We start from the raw sequence: 15,289 nt of genomic DNA on the forward strand, positions 1-15,289 counted from the left end.
TTGTGTATTAAACCATCACTGTGTGTTACCCATGCATTTATTATAAGCCCACAAATAAACTTCCAGCAGTGAGGATGCAAAACCCTTTAAAATATCGTGTAGTGTGAGATTAAGATCCAGCATGAAGTGAAGTATAATATCTTTGGTTATAGTAACATTGGGTGTCTTGACAGCTTTTAAAAATGGCCAGGCCACTTGAAACATTTACAAATATGCTACCTCTTTACCAAAGGAAAGTATGGAGATGTCATATCTCATATGGAGATGAAAATTATTTGACACCTTTATTTTACGGCAGTGCTACGCTGCATGTAAATACAGGGTAGTTGCACGCATTAGTGTGTGGGCCAGCACCTTCTAGAACTGCAGACCCTCAGCACTGGTCCTCTCCCCAGTATCCAGTTTTCCTTTTTAACTAACCAAGGTAATTGGGATTTGCTTGGGACAGCTATGTGTCCAGTAAAAATGTCTCACCTCCTCAGATTCTTTTACAGCTAAAGCCACGAGACCTAGTTCTAGCCAATGGTACGTATGAAGAACTCTACTGGGTGAGGCTCTTGGCAAACTGTTGTTTTTCTATAAAAAAGGGGCAAACTCAGCTGGCACATACTTTTTGCCCTTCCCTTTTGCTGCTTGGAATACACAGTGCCTTGGAGTAAAAATCTCTGTTTTATTTACAATAAGATGGTAAAGGGGCCACCTTGTGACCATAACAAACAACAAAGAAAAACTAGATGACAGAAAAGAGAGGAAACTGAGTCTTCTGTAGAATTGCAGGGTGACTGGGCCAGCCCTGGCCCACTAAGTGAAAAGCAGATTCCTACTCGGTTAAGCCAGTTGAGTAGGGTTCCTGGTCCAAACAGGTGAAGGCAATAAAGTCTGATCCACCAGGTTTGTCAGAGTGCAGTTTCTGAGAATACAGATTCCTAGAACTCTGCTTCAGCTGTGACTCTTATGCTCTCTCCACATCCTTGAAGTCATGACACACTCCAGTCAGAGTTTCCTCTAGCTGCTGGTCATTCATTTGTTGGCCAATCCTCTTAGGCTACAGTGATGTTTATAGTCTATTCATAAAGTCCAAGAACTTCCACGAGTTTCTAATTGTCTGATAATTTTTACATTTGATCTTAGACTGATCTTTCTTCCTTCCTTCCTCCCTCTTTTTCTCTTTATTTTCTCTTTCTCTTTTCTTTCTTTCTCTTTCTTTCTTTCTCTCCTTCCTTTCTTTCTTTCTTTCCTTGTTCTTTTTCTCTCTATCATTCTCTCTCCCTCTCCTTCACTCCCTCCCTTCCTTTCTTTTCTTTTTTGCACAAAGCTTTTTTGAGTTTTATTTTTTCCCTTGGTTTGGAGAGTCATCTTAACATTCATGCATTTGAAAACAATAACAGGATCTCGAATTGTTCCAAGAAGACATCAGACAAGCATGTGGGGTTGAAAATTCCTATTTAAAAAATGGAAATTGCAGTGGGAAATTTGAGAAGTCACAAATGGTGGGGTGGTAGTTCATCCTGCTCCCCTAAAACTGAGTCTAAACTTCATTCACATTTTTTGATCACAGTGGTCTGACCTGCTGCTGGGGTGTGCTGAGCAGCACCAGGCTGTCCCCGGAGGTCCTCACCAAGTGGCTCTGAGCATGGGGAAGGCACTCCTTTGGCGTTTCCTCCCCAGCCCTCAAAGGATCTCAGCATGACTTGCTGGAGACAGCTGTCTCCCCTCCTCCTTTTGGAGGCTCACCTGGTAAGTGGCACGTTTCAGAAGAAGGGCAGGGCTGCGCGCAGGCCCCTCCAGGTGGCTGAGGGATCTGGAGGTGGTCTGAGTGTGTTCTCCCTCGGTTCCTGTGCCCGGGACCCCTCCCCGCACTTCTGCCAGTGAGCAGTGAGGTCCCCGGGGCCAGGGAAGCCACAGCTCTGAGGCCAGAGCCCCCTGGGTTGTTTGAGCACACTGTCCCTGCCGGCCCCTGACGTCGGAGCAGCTCAAATGCTGGGGATTATTGCTGATTTTTTTTTTTTCCTTTCTCCCAACTTGAATTGGTAAAAAGACAATTAGGGGAGTGGGATTGGCTACTGAGAAAAGCCCTGGGTCTTTGGTTCTTAGACCAATATCTTAATGGCATCTCAAGTCACCATAAAATTTGTAATATAATATCCAGAGTGAAACATCTATATATTTAGGCGTACACATACACACATTTAAAATAGATCTCATATATACAGCACTCTAACAAAGCAGTTTCCTCCAGCTCAGTGCTAAACAGAGCATGCCTGGGATTTTTTTTTTTTTAAACGTAAGCCGTATGAAAGAGTGTGTTCTATGGAATCATGCAGAATTAAACTGTGATTGCCAACAGCCTCCTGGAACTGGGAGTCAGTGAATTTTCTACTACCTGTTGGAGATGGGGACTATTGTAGGACGATGGCTGTGACTGGAAAGGGATCATCATGAGGTTCACGAGGTCAGGAATTTAGTATCAAACAATTTTCCCCACTTTTTCCCTCTTCTTATGAAACATCCCAGAGTTTTGAAGCTGGTCTAAGTGCTTATAGCACTAACTATATTAAATATACACTATCTGTGTCCACGAAGCATCCTCCTGGTGGCTGTAAGCTGGAGGGCTGGGCCCATGTTCATTCACCTGCTTCCTCAGAGTCTGCCACGTGGTGGGTGTTCTGCACATGATGATTCAATTGCACACGGTGGGCAGAAAAAGAAGTGCCAATAAGGCATTTTGAATTGCAGGCTTTTCTCTTTTAGTTCCTTTTCCTTATGGCTAGAGACAAAGGTGAAAAAGTGAACAGAAATAGGGCAGATGCAGGGGTTTTGACACTGTTTTTTGGGGATTGTAAATCCTGGAAAATCTTGACCAAACCAGGAAAGATAAATAAATTTGTACTTTTTAGCTTGAGAGGAACAGAGACAGCAAAACCATCATTAAGAAGAATTAATAACCAGTGGGGGGGGGGGAATTCCTAATTGTTTAAAATATCAAGATAGCCATAAACTATGATTTAAATGGCTTATGGGCCTCCTACTTAAATATTTTAAATATTGCCTTTTTTAGTTTATATGCTAATTTTTAAATGATTTCTGACTATTTTAACAAACTTTTTGTTTCTGTAAGAAAAGCTTAGTTGAATGGGAGAACAGGTAAGACTTGTAGATAATCGTGATTAGGGAAAACTTGCTCTTTGGGCCCTGGACTCACAGCAAAGACATCATTATTCATTAGAGAGAAATATTTGTGAGGAAATGATAACTCTGGACGGTGTGCAGATTCAGTCTCTGAACAGATGGTAAACATCACAAGGTATGAAGACTGTCACTTGTCAGATTACCAACACTTTGTGCCTGTTGCTGTATGTAAGGAGAGCTGGCATCTCCTTCCATAGCCTTTAAAGTTTCTAAGAATCAGACACTGGTTTATGTTGGATGTAGTCACCACCGGTTAGCAGGAGTAACCAGGCAAACAGAGCATTACATTTTTCACCCACATAGAACTCAGCTGGATTCCTGGCCTCGTAAGGACAGCCCCTGAAGGGCCGGAGGTTCCATCAAGTAACCCAGAACCCAGGGTTTTAGAAACACAGCTGCACACTCTACCTGCAAAGAGTGTTAGGCCCTTGCCCAGACTGGTTAGTCCTATTTAAAAAAAAAAAAAAGGAAAAAAACCAAGGAATTGGCTATAGGACCTTACCTACTTTTCCACCTCTTCAATGTTAGCCAGGAATAACTAGAATGAAGTACGGCCGTCGGTTTACTTCCGGTTCCGACCAATTGAAATAAACGTTGTCTTTATTGCTTTCAGGTAGCCTGGGCATTTCCAAACTGTGGATGCTTTCAAGTGACAATGAGAATCTTTCCTCTCTTACAGGAGAGCTGATAAATAGAGGAACACTGCAGAATACAGTTTTACTTTATACGTCAGGGTGATCTGAAACAGGAAACAGCAGAGAACTGTGAGGGCCTCCCTTCAGAGCCCCACCTAACTGAACAATTCCAAACCCTAAGAAAGGAAAGTGGTGTGACCAGGGCAGGTTCGCATGGGGGTCAGAGAGCCCGAGTTTTCTCTGCCTGCCGGGGGGCCGCTGGGTGATGCTGGACACCCTGCCTCTCTCTATGCTTCTTCATCTAAGGGCTGACGGGGTTTACGACACTCTCCACCTCCGGGTGGATGAAGCACCCTCGATGTGGGTCAGGCCCTGGCGTTCTCATCATGCTCCCGGGATGAAACTCTCCCAGCTGCCTACAGTTCACCTTGACTGCGACCATTCCGGTGTCCCCGGGCCCCCCTGCTAGTTCATTCTCACCAGGCGGCGTGTCACCCTTTCTTCCTCAGAAGCAACGCGCAGAAGGAACATTTTGGACATCAGTTCACTTACTCCCTCCTGCCTGTCAACACACGTTCCATGGGCTTCGCCTTTCTTCTCTTGATCTAATTTTGATCCCATGTTTGACACATCTTAAAGACCACTTCCTTTCTCTCCACACTCCTTATCTTACCAGATTAATTTTTTTGCACAGCCTCCTCCCGTCCATGGCTTCTACATGACCATATGGCTCCTGATTCTTTGAAAGTCATTTTATCACCTAAATTTATCATTCTAACCTTTCTCATGTCTCATTAATTCTGTTACTGCGTTCCCTTGGTTTCCTTGTGTTTCCTGAAATACTGCTATTGAGCCCTTTTCTGGGTTCCTTGCTTTGATTTCCACCAGAGGCTGGGAGCAGGGAGACCTGGAGTGCGGTGGTGGAGATGGGGTAGAGTGGCCAGTACTCAACTTCTCTGTCTCCATGTCTTCCCCTGTATAGTGAGGTCGTTGCCTGTGGCTCACAATTCCATGATTTTAGGATTTCTTTGTGCTTGCAGAGAGGAATTAGGGAAAATTACATGGTGATTGTTGCACCAGAAAAATGGACTGTCTGCCACCTATGAGCTATTTGTTTAGCAAAAACAAGGGAGTCACGGGTTTGCCTGACACTGCACTGAGAAAGATTGGATTTGGGGCTCAGGGTGGCATAGTGGCTTTTTTGAAGCAGAAGCAAGCTCTAGTGGTTTATTAGATTGGATTGAAACTGGTCAAGTTAAATAGAGTCAATCACACTTCACAGATGAGGCAATCAGGAGCATCTCTGATTTTCCCAACCCGGTACTGGATTTTTAAGATAATGTTAGATGTCCAGGATGGAAGTTTCCATTCCATAAAAATGGAACATAATCACAGCCTTTATTTTAAACAAAAACCATTGCTGAGGTGGACTCAGGATGCGAACAGAAATAATGCATTATTCTACATAGCTGACATAGTGCATCTGAGGCATAAAACACTGCGCACACTATAAACAAATGAAAAGCCCGAGTCAGTTCTGTTAGGCCCAAGCTATGATAGACTGCAAACCGAGGGCTGTAAAATGAGTAAGAACCACGCTTTATCAACAGTTTTTATTTTCCTGAGACAACTTTATCCCAGAGAGCTGGGAAAGTGCTGCGCTGCCCGCCGTTGGGAGAGGAGCGTGTGATTTCTCCAAGTAAATTCAGTTTCACCGTCTAGGGTTTGTACCCGGCAAAGTTGCTTTCACAAACTCCCACACAACATGTATTTGAGCCTAGCAGCTCTCACAGATTTTGTTAGCCCCTTGGGTTGGCCCGGAGAAAAATCCACTCGGAAATGTAAGTCGCAAACTGGAAAATGTTATTTTGATTCTTCAAAGAAAACACGTAAATACAGCAAAACCCACAAAATCTGAAAATGCTCAGCTTACCTTTGTGGGCTGTTTCTCTTTCTTTTCTTTTTCTTCTTCAAGGGAAGGGAATTGGTGGGGTGGGGAGCTTTTTTTTTTTAATTGTGCGTCCTGATCTTTTCTAGTAGTTGTTTAAAAGTGCTTAATAAACTCATCCCTTTCAAGGCCCTCTCCTTTCGTGCGTGATGGGGAGCGGGGAGGAAGAGGGCGCGCGCATCTCACGGCGCCGGTCCCGTTTCTCCGAGCGCGGCCGCCCTCGTGGAACTCTCGCCTTCTTTCCCAAATGGAAACTCCCACCTGCCCAGGCTCCCAGCCCCACGCGGCCGCGGGGGCGCGCAGCCCACCGGCCTTCCCCACCCTGCTCGCTAATTGTTTCCCAGTTTATCCAGCATACGGAGTGAACCGGGCCGCCGGCGCATCCATCCCGGGCCTCCCCGCACCGAGGCGCAGGCGGGAAGCCCCCGGGGCGGAGACGCGGGAGGGACCGGAGGGGATGGGGGCGGGGTGCGGGTCGGCGGCCATCGCCCCGCAGCGGCCGCGACAAAAGGCAGCGGCGACGCGGTGGAGGCGCGACCCGCGGGCGGCGGAGGCGGCGCGCTCGGGGGAGCGGCGCCCGGGGCGGCTCCCGCGGCAGCTGCGGCGAGAGGCGCGCGGGCGGCGCGGGGAGCGGGCGGACGCGCCCAGAGACACGCGGAGAAAGGGCAGCGCCGCCGCCTGCTGCCGGCCTCGGCGCGGTTAATCACGCGCTCCCCTCTCGCTGCTGATTTGCAAGAGCAGATTAATCAGAGCGCGCGGCTTGATGAAATTTGCTGTTATTGTGCCCATTTTTAGCAACATCTTTTATTATCTTCATTATTCATTTACAGGGGACCGGCATCAATTATGCAAATGAGTTCGCAGACTTTGCAGATTACTTCATTTGCCGCTATTGTTTGTGGAAATTTAATTATTAAATATTACTAAGCTTGCGTTTTCTTCAATTTTCCAAGGCTTAGTTTCATTTGATTTTTCCTCCAGCTGCTCTTCTTTCCTTTCAGTGCCAAAACAGCTCCTCATCAAAGCGGCTCTGGCATGTGAAGACCAAATAAAATCTCCTCAATTTAATAATTTTGATGTTAGTCCCTTGTTCTCAGCTGCTTGCTCAAAGCAATGCAGAGAGGAACGCAGAGCACATTCAATTTAATGAGCAGAAATTGAATTCAAGTTTGTTCGGAATTGACTTCAATTAAGCAGAGTCTTAATGATAAATTAATCTCTTTTCTTTATTCCCTAGAATTTGTTTTTCAAAGTAGGAAATTGGACTACATTGAAAGACCGAATAAAGAATACCAATTTTAACTAGATGGTGGAACTGATAGCAAATTTAATTCTTTATAGTAACGGACTTGGACAAATAGCATTCTTTCTATGGCATGTATTATAATTTATATTCATTGTTACCACTTACACTTCCATGGCGTGGATAAAATGGCAGTTGAATTAAATATGGGCTTGTAATAGACTTCAGAGTTTTAATCTTTATTAAGAAACTCTAATTGAATGCATAATTAGCTTTTCAGGCTTTAGGAAATTCAGTTTAATATCTATGTGAACTGAAAACATTGATCAGGAATTTTAAAGCAATTTTTATGCGTGTATTTTTGAGGAGAAACGCTCAGGCTGTATATAAAATGGCATTTTTAAACCGAAGAGTAAGAATCTGAGAGGCAAGGAATTAGGTTCATTCCTGTTTTGTTACGGACACGGAGCCAGGGCTTCCTTGGAACCAGGGCCAACGCTGGTAATTTTAAGTTCCTTTTATTAAAACCTCTAATGGTCCTCCAGGCCACCAAATCCATTATTCCTGTCCAGACCTGCTGAAAATCAAACTCACAGCTACTTGGGGATTTTAATGAGGGCGTCCATATTGGTTGTATGTTACACTGTTTGGGTTTGTTGCCACTGTCAGAAATGTACCTGACATTTTTTTTTTTTTAACCTGAATCCTGGATCATCTTTCCTGAAACATGGAGAGCATAATTCTCCATGCTCCAGTCTGCAAAGCACTCTATCTACATATGCCAAATGTTATTACTGCAGCTCCTTCAGGAGTGACCTTAGAAGAGACGATGTTTGTTCCAAAAGAACTTCAAGCTGTTCACTGTGGTATGTTCACAGCCACAAATTTAAAATACATCAGTGTGAGAAAATACATTTAGGCTGTGTGCTGTCTCCCGGAGTGCATGGGTCCTCTCCCCCCTGCTTCCTGCTCCCTCCATGTATGTGTTTTATTACTCTTGGCCTCTCAGATGTAGTGCGTGCAAATTTGACTTCGCCGTGAATTTTACATTGAATTGCATGTGATGGAGATAATCTTCTTTGTGTGACAGTACAGTATTGTCATTTCTAGTACATTTCAGGGTCCACCTGCCGTAGGTCAGAATTAAAGATTTATATGATAATAGAATTTTAAAACTGACAGGGTGCTTAAAGAGCAACTGGTCCAACTCCTATGTTTTATAGGTGAGGCAACTGAGGTCCATGAATGTTAGGTAATTTCCCCAAGGCCACAGGGTCAGCCAGAGGCAGAGCCAGGACTAAAACTTGCAGGTGTACTAACTTCTCTAAGGAATCTGTTTTTTTCTTTCTTTCTTTCTTTCTTTCTTTCTTTCTTTTTTTTTTTTTTCACTCTTCAAAGGCTGTTTCCAAGTTGTGTAGTGCCATCTTTGAGTAAGTGGAAACTAGTTTAAAAAAGACAGGAATTAATTTATTGTCTTGTTCAAACTGGGGAATATATTGATTAAAGTGCATAAAAGCACACACAAACTCGGTAAGCCTATTTATCTGGAACTTGGACAGTAGGGAAGCCCTGAATACCGGGATTGTTTTGTGCTCTTTAGTGAGATGAAAAGTTAATAGGCTAGTTTTCGGGATTTTTTTTAAACTAAAAAAACCAGGAAACTTTGTAGGGCTCTAGGCTCAGTGCATAGTAAGTCCTATATTCTCCAGTGGAGGTTGACAACATTTTAAATGAGCATTTCCAGCATTTAAAAAATTCCACCCCCCATGAAACAGCGGTATCCCAAACCTCCTTCGTTTTCTTGCCATCTTCCATTTGTTCAACCTTAATGCGCTGTGAGTCCCCAGCAATTTGCTAGGCGCTGAAAGTAGGAAGACTGATAAGGCTGTAAGGAGGTTACAGTCTAGCTAGTGGGAAAAACAGAAAGGAGCCAATAATTATCGTACGAAATGGTAAGCGTTCTAAAGCGCGTGGAGCACCAGGGGTGCCTGGAGGAGTGGACTGGCAGGCCTGGGAAAGCTTCTCCCGGCAGTATTTACTTGAGCCCTACCTCCAAGGGCAAGTCATTGAGGTGAAGAAGGTGATGCTGGGATGGGATGGGGTGGCGTGGGTGCAAGGGAGGCTTCACCAGGTAGAAGGTAAAGCATGTGGGATGCCAAGGAGGCATGGAACGGAAGGAAACGTGGCCACAGGTTTGTGCCAGGGAGTGCTGGGAGGTTGAACTACAAAGTTAGGAGTCAGACCAGGAAGTGCTTTTGTATTAAATTAAGGATAAGTCATTTCTCTGTTTAGTCTGGGGGGCACCTATTTAAATAGTTTCCAGGAGAGGACAAATATCCCTGGATCATGGTAATCTCATCTTCATCCCTTATTAACTAATATCTTATTTATTACTTCAGCAGTGATTACCCGTAACATAAAGCAAGTTAGAGGAATTTGGGGGATGGAATGGGGCAAGAATGGGAGGAGGAAAGCAGAAAAGAACGGAGACATTGATGAGGGTGGGAAGGAGGTACCTGAAATGAACTATTCCCAGCTTTGTCCAGGACCCGGGTAGGTCTCTTCCAACAATGCCAGCCCTCGGGCTGTTAAAATAATCTGTGCACCTTTTGTTCATGGATAATGGCTAGGATTTTACAACTTCTACCCTGGTCACACTGTATAATGAGAATTTGTAATGACGGTTTGTAATGTTTGTAATAATGACATTTTAAGAACTCAATACCCTGATGAAGTCAAGACAGATAAAATCTCACTACGTCTTGTTAGAATACTGCACAAAGTTTTGAGAATCAGTCTTTTTCTTATGGTGACTAGGGATAGTTTAGTTAATTAAAACACCGAGTTAACCAAAATACCACATTCTCCCTCCATTCTAAATAAATTATCTTTCTAAATCCATTTTATTCTGCAGACCTATGAAACTGGGTTTTCAATCTTCTGTGCTAGAACACTAAGCATACACAAAAGCACAGCACTGCACAAAAACATAGCATACACAAAAACATTTCATGTGAAATTAATGACATTTTCTTCCAAATTAAAACAAAAAAAAATCTCTGGCAGAATTACATAATCTCAATGATAAGAGTTCATCACCTGTGTTGACAAAATGTTGAGAAATACTTCAAAGTAGTAGGAATCCAAACAAAAGCCATAAGACAAGTGATGTCACTTCATAGTGAAGGTTGCATTTGTTATCTACGATTGATTCAATTCAGAGAGCTTTAAAGATCTTCTCAAACTTCGGTTAAGTTGGAAAGGGTGGGGACTTCAGCCCTGTGAGCTTAAGCTGAATTAAAACATCAGCTAAGATCATTCACCATAGCCAAGAATTGGAAATAACCTGTGTCTATCAACAGACGAATGGATAAAGAAGTGTTTTATGTATACGTGTGACTTATTTCAGCCTTAAAAAATAAAGGCATCTTGCCTTTTGCAATAACATGAATGTACGTTGAAGGCATTATGCTAAGTGAAATATGCCAAATAAAGACAAATACTGCATGGTCACTGATCTAAAAATGTCAGACTCCTAGAAACAGTGGAAAAGCAGTTGCCAGGGGCTGAGGCGGTGGAGGAAACGAAGGGCACAAACTTTCAGTTATTAGATGAGTGAAGTCTGAGGATCAAATGTGAAACATGCTGACTAAAGTAGATAACACTGTATTACTTAATTGAAATTTGCTAAGAGACAGTACTTTAATGTTCTCAGCACCCCTCCAGATGTAAGTGTGAAGTGAGAGGTGTGTTCCTTAATGAGATGCTGGGGACCTTTCACAACGTTAGCGTGTATCAAATCACCACGATGTATACTTCCAATATCTGAAAATACTGTTTGTCAATCATACCTCAGTAGAGTTGGAAAAAAAAATACTGGCTAAGAAAAATTCTGTCTGTCTCTGGGGGGGGGGGGGCGGTCTGTGTCAGACATTATAGGCTTTTTTTTTTTCTTTTTCAGTTTTATTAGGTAGAATTATTATAGTTAGACTGCACATACATTATATTGCTTATAAATACATGTATACAGTATATTGCACATTTTTTTAGTTTACATATATGTACTAATTATTATTTCTAAGGACAGATTAGAGCTTTAGCTTTTTAAACTTACATAGTTATCAAGGGAATAAGGCCAAACACAAAGTAAGAATCAACAGAATGCAGTAATCCAATCATAAAGGGCAATCAGATGTGCTTACACATATTCAAGAAATCAAAATAATAATTAGTTATGTATAGGCCTTTCAGAGGGCCAGTTCATTGGACATAACTTTAGAACTGTTACTTAGCCAGGTTTGTGTTGCTGGACGCCCAGCAAGCAGAAACTCCAAAACACGGAAATTGGCAGCAGACAGGAGTTATTAACAAGGCAGGCAAGCGAGGAGACAGGAGAACAAATCCGAAGTTCACCTGGTCAAGGCAGGGGGCTTGGGGTATTTACAAGATGGTCAATAAAGAAGCAGGGCGGTCCAAGGCGTGGGGAGCGTCGGGGGAGGGGAAGGTGATTGGGCAAGGCTGTGGTAGCTGTCCGTGGGCAGGCGTGGGCAGGCGGCGGCACGTTCTGAGGGTGGAGCTTCTGCCCTCTGATGTCAGAAGGCCGCCTAGCCGGCACCGCGCATGCCCAGTTGAAGCCTGGCACATCCTATCCAGTCTTAACCAGTGCAGCTGGGCCAGGCAGAGCTGATCCTCCGCTCAGCTCAAGTTAAACTCTGCTGACCCTGGAGGTCCTGGAAGATAACTTGGGCACACATCTACCTTTTAGGCTACGAGCAGCTTGGAGGACAGGGATGTAACCAAGGGTTCCAGAGCCCCCGCGGGTAGATGTTGTTCCAGAATCACCGATGAGAGAACGTCTTCCCCACCTTCCTCCTGGGCTTGTTAGGCTTGAGCAGTACACGACTTCCGCCTTCTTTATCAACTTTACAATCCAGGTCAACCAACCAGATTCTCGACCTTGTATCTGGTGGGTTTCTCTTGAGAAATTGTTGCTCTTGACAGAGCCCAACAATCTGAAGCAGCGTAAGTGATATTTTGGGTTGTGTCTTCCTTCTGTGGTAATGTAACTGCTTTGCCTTTTAATCTTTGAGAATAAGGTAGGTTTTCTAAATCCGATATCCTTTACCATATTTTGGTATTCCACTGGATTCGATGAGGCCAACATTTATTAAACCCCCTCTGCATGAGGCGCTCCATGGAGGGTCTGGGCGCTGCAAAGATGAGCAAGACGGTTACTTTGCCCTGAAGAAGTTCAGAAGTGAGTGGTCAAGAAAGTGAGGTGTAAATAACTGTCATCTGTAGTAAGTGATGGAAGTAGAGTCAGCGATCCGAGGAAAGAGAGTGAAGGAGCAGTTGAGTGGGAAGGAAACTTAATGGAGTGTTAAGGAACCGGGCGGAGTTTGTGAAGGCAGAGGCGTCAGCCGTGGACCAGAGTGGAACGAGCGTGGGCCTGGCAGTCAGATAACTGCCTTAGAATCTGCTAGATCCTTGCTGAGCCACGTGTTCCGTCTCCCTGAAACTCAATGTTCAAGAATGAGGACATCCACCTGGCAGGGCAGGTGGCACAGGTACCTGTCAGAGTTCCGCCAGCTAAGTGCCTATCTGCACCTTTGCCCGAAGTTCTTTAGATTTGGGAAGGAAAGAATCTGGCTATTCCCCTCGCCTCTGCCCCCCCCCCCATTTTTTCCCCTTCAGTGTTCCTAGAAGAAAGGCCAAGTCGCAGGGTGAGGAACACAGGGGCTGGGGGAGGGAGGAACGAGCAAGCCCTCCTGCTGGAAGGGGGTGTGTGTGTGTGTCCATGGCGGGGCGGGGGTGGGTGTTCCTGACCTTGTGTTTCTTTCTGCTCTGGTTTTCTCATAAGGAAAAGGAATAAATTTGGGAAGAGCAAGTAGAAAAACCTTCCTCATTTCCTTATAATCCTTCCAGCAACCTAACCTATTGTTTGAATGCTTAAACTTCCTGGCAAACCTTAAGTACTCAATAAATACATGATGATCAAATGTTAAAAAAACAAAAAACATGGGAAACAAAGCAGATACAGTAAAAGGAGTCTACTTTGAAGAGTTCCTCAGAGCCTTGGCATTTTTGAGGATAAGGATAAGGTTTTATTCTGTACCTCCTCCGCTTCCCCGTCGTTTTACGAGAGCTTTTCAGGTAGAGAGGCGTGAAAATCAAACGCATCTTAACTTGGTTTCCTTTTGGACGCAGAAAGAGTGATATAAAATAATTAATTTCAGCTGATTAAAAAATGACATTAGGGAACCGAGCTTACAGTAAACCTCCAGCACATGTCATTGGCGGGGGTGGACTAACGAGACGTGTGGAAACGGGAGACAAAAGGAGCATGGAGGAGGGAAAGACGGGAAGGGAACGAGGCAGCGGAAGTCGGGAGAGAGAAAAAGAAACTGGAAAAATGAACACAGAATGGGAGGAAAAAGGACAAGGAAAGGGAGTGATGGGGAGAGAGGGGGTCATGAGAGAAAAAGGAGACGGCTCAGGACCTGCCCTTTAGGACACAAGTCTTCACACTGAGGGATTCACTTCTGCAATGGGTTTCACAGTGTTGTCACCTCTTCCTATTTCCTGAAAATCCTCGATACCCACTCTTTATAGCTGTTTCACTGCTGCTTACCTTTGCAGTTTCAACGGCTTGACTCATAATGGGAGAGGTGATCATAGTGGCCCATGTTGGGGAAATAAGGATTCTCCTGGCGGATCATCCCTGGCACGTCTCTGAGCCCTGGGAAAGGGCGTCCATGTTCCTACACTGGGAAGCTGGAAGGTATGTTGCCATTGTCCTCTCTCAGGAGCAGAATCTGGCTTTTTCCCCTCTAAGATATGCTTATGTCTCACAATTAGGTAAGCATCATGTTTTTAAATTTAGTTGCACTTTTGAAAAGATGAATCTTGTTTAGGGTTGTATTTCCTTTTGGGGAAAACTGTTCTTGAGTCATCGGAAAGCAGCAAGGCCACCAGCTCAGAAATCTCCACAGATGAGAGCCAGGAGCAAGGGCCTTGGCAGGAGAGGTATTTATGGGAAGTTACCAGTTTTTTGTCTTAAAAAATGATCCTGTTAAATTAGTGAATAAAGTAAAGTTGACTTGAGAAGGAAAAATAATAATGAAAAAGCAAAAGTCTGCACTTCCTGTTTTATGGTTTCATGAATTCTTAGGGAATGCCTTGCGTTGAGAGGAACTGTGGCTTTAATGCAGCTTTGAAATGTAGCATGAAAACGGGGAGATTTTTTTGTTTGTTCTTCTGCTTGTTTCCATTTCCATGAATAGCTTTCTGCTTTGGGGACCTTTTCCCACTACAGCTTGCTGTGCTGTTTCAGTTTGGCTTTTGAATATCGATACCAAAGATGTTTACTGTCCTTTAGTGGAAAAAAAAAAAATCTTGTGTTTATTTCTTAGGTGGGGAGGGGAGGGGAGCCAACACACAGTTTTGGAGTCTGTATTTTTTTAAAAAAAGTCACCCTTCTTATTTAGTATTGTCCTTCATAATACAAATTGCAAATAAGGCAGCGTGCCAGTGCAGAAAAGTAATTTCAATTAAAATTCCCAGGGCTTTTCAGGGGTGACACAGGAGTCAGTCTTAACACATTGTCCTTGAGTCTGGGCACAGCTTACCTGGAAAGCTTCAAAGAGGGACAAGTAATTTCACTGTCACCTCCCTTGTCCCTCCTGCTTCTCCTGACCCCCCAAGCCGTAAACAAAGCAGCGGCTGCCCTTTCCACAAAAAAGGAGGTTCGGTGACCACTTGTCTGGAAAAGCTGGTAATGGACTATTAAATAGTGGTTTGTGAAATCACTGCACAGAGCAGTGTTTACTTGTTTCTGCAAAAGTATTTCTGTTTACCAGTTCTGGATACAAAGCAGATCATTTGACAAGGCCCCAGAGTAAACAACGTCCTGATAGACCTTCCTGTCTGTGTTCTGGGCCAGGCCTCTGCATTTCCTGTTGTTCTGCAAAGGAGGGAGGGGATGTGTGGACACACTGTGGGAACCGCAGCTAGTAGGGCTGGTCTGGGGTGTTGGACTCCCCTGCACTAAAGGTTGGAATAGCCTGTCTCAAGGGACCCTTTGCCCTTAGCACCTTGTCATGGTGTTTTAGAAAGCATACAACCATGCTCTCCTTTAATTTAAGGCTGCTGGTAAAGTCAGGAGATGCTTTGGAGGAGTGACATTTAGCTGATGCCTATTATGAACATTTTAGATCAAATAACACTTACACTGATTAAGTGTTTATGCACGAGGCACTGGGCCAGAGATGCCAG

At 44.1% G+C, this 15,289-nt stretch overlaps 1 long non-coding RNA gene across 1 annotated transcript; it reads right to left on the reverse strand.

Moving 5' to 3' along the window:
- Positions 1-1,216: 1,216 nt before the first annotated feature.
- On the reverse strand, positions 1,217-6,393 carry LOC123619254 (uncharacterized). Its single transcript, XR_006727804.2, has 3 exons — positions 5,758-6,393; positions 3,692-3,928; positions 1,217-2,767 (listed from the first exon to the last, which is right to left on the reverse strand). It is a non-coding gene; the product is annotated as an uncharacterized LOC123619254 (long non-coding RNA).
- Positions 6,394-15,289: the final 8,896 nt, after the last annotated feature.

Source organism: Camelus bactrianus, chromosome 13 (assembly GCF_048773025.1).
Source record: "Camelus bactrianus isolate YW-2024 breed Bactrian camel chromosome 13, ASM4877302v1, whole genome shotgun sequence".
NCBI lineage: Eukaryota > Metazoa > Chordata > Mammalia > Artiodactyla > Camelidae > Camelus > Camelus bactrianus.